Below are 5,543 nucleotides of genomic sequence, written 5' to 3' on the forward strand. Positions count from 1 at the left end.
GTACATACTGTTTTGGTACTGATTGTATATGTGTCTTGAAAAGTCTTTTTGCATACAGACTGTCACAGCTCATTGGACATCTTTTAATTACTGTTTTGGCTTCTGCCAGCCCCTGTACTCTGTATTACTGTATTACTGTTAAGCAGGCCTTTGGTAATCTCGGATTACTGGCCGGTTACGGTACTAAACCCATAGGGGCGGGTTTGGGTCGTGACATGGTCCCAGAACACTGTACAAAGCTCCAGAAGGCTGCTGACCAGTTTTTGCTGCTGGTTCTCGGTTTGCTGCAACAGAGAGCGAGAAAGGGGCATGGCAAAGTATTTTCAACATATGTGTGCATGACCACTCTCCCCATCATTGCACAAGCTCTAGGGAGTGTAGTCCTCGATCCTCATGCCACCAATCACACATCTCGATGCATGATGGCCGAGGAGTCGGATTGCACGACTCGATGTAAAATGAATGCACATATAAACACAACAAGGCCTAAACTCCATCATGGGTAATCCGGAGTGTCGGCGACCGAGAATCGAGGCACGTTTCGTCACTTGGAGTACGAAACGTCCTTCGCTTCCCGTGTTTGGACTAAACCCTACTCCAAACACTGTGCAACAACTAGCATGCAATCCTAAATGAAATGCAACTAAGACATGCAAACATGCAAGAAATGACATGCAAAGATGCAACTAGCATACGCAATGCTATGAACTAAGAATGGCATACTCAATGCACACGAACTATATGGCATACACAATGCACATATGAAGACTATCAATGAGACGATCAAGGCATACACAATGCAATGGTCAATCATGCAACAACATGGACTACATGGCATATACAATGCAAGATGGACTTAAACTAAAATGAATGGGCCTCAGCTACACTCAAATCAGTGGCCAATACATGATGAAAATGAAGCAACAACACACATGCAGTCATGCACAAATGCAAGGGACCAAACCTAAGGCACAAAGTGAAACTCCACCAAAGCATGGTAAGCATGAAATATGGCATACAATCACATATTTTTCAGCTCTGAAATGATATGCAAGATGGTCTCGAAACATGCAAACATCTCACACAATGCATGCTAGATGGCCCAAATACCGAAACTAGTGAAGTGGATTACACTATAGGTACCCAAAGCAAAGCACAAATGACCCAACCAGCCCTAAACAATCCCTATGCAGGTCCAAGACAGTGGGAAAATGGCCTAAAATGATGGCTCAAAATGCATGAAAATGAAGCTCATGCAATGGTCCATAAACGAGGCATACAAGCACAACTCTCAAATGCATTTAAAGAGTGGAAAACATGAGAATATAGCACAAGTATAAGCTTTGAAATAGCATGCTCAATGACCCCAAAACATGAAAACACCTCAATATAAGCATACAATAGGCTCCAAAACTCAAAGCTAGGCAAGGGTATTGAATTACAACCATGCATAGCAAGCATCATTTGACAATGAGGCATAAAAACAGAGCTAAGGCAGTCCAAAACATGCACAAAATCAGTTTAAGACATGGCCAAAAAGTGCTAGAATCAAGGGCCAAAACAGCATGCAATACAAGCTAGTGAAGAGGGTTTACACTACAAGTATACAAGGAATTCAAGAGGCCACCAAACCAGAAAAATTTAAAGGTATGACATGTCAAATAAAGCCCAAAAATCCACTGAAACATGGTCAATGCAAGAATGACATGCTCCTTTGATAGGCTATGAAGAGGGTTGTTCTACACATGCAAGATGGATACCCAATATGGAAGAACAAGCTCTGGACAGAGCCTATGCAAGTCCTAAAAGTTGCCAAAAATGGCCTGAAATATGGCTTGGAAGCATGCAAATAAGGGCTCATTTGTTAGGCCAAATATGCTAGGAAACAAAATAAGGGGAGAGAGGGTCACCCCTTTCTCATTTTGGCACTCAAAACAGTATGCTAGCTGCTGAAAATCCACTGGATTTCAGTGGCTAGAAAGCCAAACAAAGGTCAATGTAAAGGCCCTAATGCATGGCTCAAAACAAGGTAAAATGAAGCATGCAAGGGGGTAGATGACCCCCAACAGAAAAATAATCTTAAACAAACATGTTAAGGGCCTTAAAATAAGACTTTTTTTCAGTTTACACCAAAGCTCAAACATGCTTGCAAGTATAGCTAAAAGATGAAGCAAAATGAAGCCTTAAAAGGGAGAAAGTGAGTTACCCTTGTAGCACAAAAGGACCAGCAACCTCTGGACCATAAAGACAGCCTCTCAACCTCTGAAAATGGCCTCCGAGATGCTTAGAGTGATGGTGGAGGGGTTAGTTTGGGAGATGGTATGCAAAGGTGCAAGAACCATGCACTTTTTGAGCTTGGATGTAAAGATATAGAGGGAGAAGTCTTGTATGCCTTGGACCAATTTTTTTTCAACCTCTCTAAAGAAGATGGAGGGCCTTTCTTATAGAGAAACAAGAGAGTTCAAGTTTCTTGGAGAAGCTAAAAAAAGGTTCAAGCTTCTTGGAGAAGCTAAAAAAGGTTCAAGCTTCTCCAAAAACCATGCCAAACGGAGAAAGTTAAGCGGTCCCGAACCGAGGTGCACGGTCGACGGCTCCGAAAATCGAAAACTGGTCTCCAAACGGGAACAGTGGTCTACGACCACGAAAAGTAGCCTACGGCCACTGAGAGATGGTCTATGAGACCTCTCCCTCCCTTCGGGAAGAGAAAACAAAACCTGGTTCGCAAACCGAGGCAAAGCACAAAAGAGTCCCGAGGTCCAGAGGCAGGGCTCTCACCCGAGACTCTGTAATCTCAAAATGAGCACAACATGCGTCATCACCGAGCGCTCAATCGATGACGTCTGAGTCTTAAGGTCGGTCAAAAATGGGGTGTCTATAGACATTACCAAAAAAGAATATATTAGAATAATCTAGCAAATGACTTGTGCCTAAAGGCCCTCCCCAACTAAAATGAAGCGTAAATTATTAACATCTAATATTCCATAAATTCACTATTAGCCTCACACTCCATTTTTAATCCTCAAACAGTCCTCAAAGATTCAATTTTCAAAAGAAAATCAAATTACGGATATTAATGCAACACAGTTCACTCTGAATGGTTAACAACAAAGTCTAAAACAAAGAAAAAAAATAATAAAAGAAATAAATAAATAAATAAATAAACAAGAAAGAAATAAAGGAAAAGCAAACAGACAAATAAAAATCTAAATAAATGAGCTCTCATATGATCTAAACAACAATGCTAGGAATACATATGTTTAAAAAAAAATCCAAAATAGAATTGTAAACAAACACCAAATCAAAATCAAATTAGAAAACAAAGGCACCTAAGGATCTCATCACAGCTTGAGTTGAAGATAGAAATGTTTTTAGAGATCTATTAGTTGGCATAATGGAAAAAGGAAAAAACCAAAAAAGGAAAAGCTCAGGAGGAATGGGCAAAGCTAAGGAGGGGTTGAGAGATATCTAGAATCTGAGATGGGTGAAGTGTTAAAAAATACACCACTGGATTAAATTAATCTAGACCATCCAAATTGCCACATAGGACAAATACATTTTCAAAATCAGTGTTAGAAATGGACCGTGGATGAAAGGGAGAAACAATCCTAGCCATTGGATCAAATACTACCCTTCCTTATTATATAGAATTTTCTCTGAAACTAAATATTTATTTTTTTTTTCAAATTTATTCCCCCATCGCATTGCCACCACCTTATTTGTCTTTCCCTCCCCTATCGCACACCCTCTCTACCTCACCAACAACTTACCAAATTCATAAAGATAGAAATTCAATCAAACCAAAGTAAACCAGCTAATGTGCTAAAGAAATTTAAAAGCGCATCAACTAATAAAAAATCAAAAACATCAAAATCAACAACAAACAAAAATAATGATTGAGTAGGCATAATATGAAAAGTAGATATCAATGAATACCTTTAATTATTTGGATGATCTCGTAAAAGCATAATCAGGATTACTTAAATTATTTCCTACAGAATAACGCAAAAGATCATCTAGAGGGGATTCTATTTTAGAAAACCATGTACAACAGCTTCTGAATGTGAAAATGTGCAGGAAATAGGCTTGGGAATTATTGGCCGAAATAACAAAAAATGTAGTTAGGAAATAAACAATAGTACATGAGTTACTAAAAAAATATTACATGAACGCTTTAAAAAAAAAATTACTTGAACCTCAAATTATGAGTCCTCTTCTTATTATAATGCTTTTAAAATTACATGAACCTCAAATATACAAACAGATTTCATGAGTATTCAAATGATAAAATAAAAAATAAAAATATATAGGAAAAAAAATAATGAACCACATAAAAAATGTTCTTACAAATAGTGATTATATTAGAAACCTAAAAAATTGTTGACCTTTAGCAAGAAAAAATCAAATTTCAGAAATAGATTTAGAAAAAATTCAAAAAATCATGAATCACATAACAATTATTCTTACAAATAGTGATTATATTAGAAACACCAAAACTTGTTATTCTTAAAGCAAGAAGAAATCAAATTTCAGAAATTGATTTAGAAAAAATCCATACCAAATTTTCATACCTTTGACATAGCTTCACCATTCTACAATCGAAGAACCAAGGGACATTACAAATTCTCTTGTAATACAAATTAAATAAAAAAATAGATAAAAAATTATATCAGTAATGGAAATGGTTAAAAAAAATACAAATATATTTAATGAACCATGTAAAAAATATTCAAAATTATACAAACAATGATACTACAAAGAACAAAAATTGTGCTTGAGAGAAGCGAGAGTGAGTTAGGGATTGGGCAGAAGGAGTTGGAGCTTTAAAGGGGGGGAGATCGAGCAAGGCTAGAGTAGATCGGCAAAATTCGGAAGAGGATGGTTAGCACTTCATTTTAAAGCCAACTCACCAATAGGATTGGGTTGTATGATATGCTTCAACAATAGGATTTTAGTTTGAGGTGGTTGCTGATTTTGCATATGAGACCAAAAAAAAAAAAAAAAGTGGAGAAAGTAGAAGAATTATCCCTCTACTAAAAAATTATACATATTATTTTGAATTTGGATGATAATGTTGGACCCAAAAAACCAATCTCTACCTTTCTTTAACCCATTTACAAATGGATACGGTCATAGTTGTACAAATTCTCTCTCAAATGGCATACAAAAAGAAAGAAATTACATAATACATTTAAGTCAACAAAAAAAAAACACACACACACACACACACACAGAGTCAGCTCTATCAAGGCTTTAATGGTCTTCAAAATCAAAGAATCATGGGATTGTTGATAAAATGATATTATTTGTCAATAAAAAAACAAATTGTTAAATGAATCAATGTAGAATTAAATTGAAAAAAATTAAATTAAATTAATGTGAGCCTACCAAATTTTTAGGTAATGAGAACACATAAATGTAATCAAATTCCAACCACAATGTTTGGATACAAAAGATTCTTAATAAGTTTCACTTTTTTATCAAGCTCTCTAATGTGAACCTATTAAGCAAATTGAAAGCAATGCTTCAGATACGAATTGAAAGAA

Source organism: Camellia sinensis, chromosome 1 (genome assembly GCF_055761805.1).
Source record: "Camellia sinensis isolate YWXY chromosome 1, ASM5576180v1, whole genome shotgun sequence".
In the NCBI taxonomy this organism is placed as follows: domain Eukaryota; kingdom Viridiplantae; phylum Streptophyta; class Magnoliopsida; order Ericales; family Theaceae; genus Camellia; species Camellia sinensis.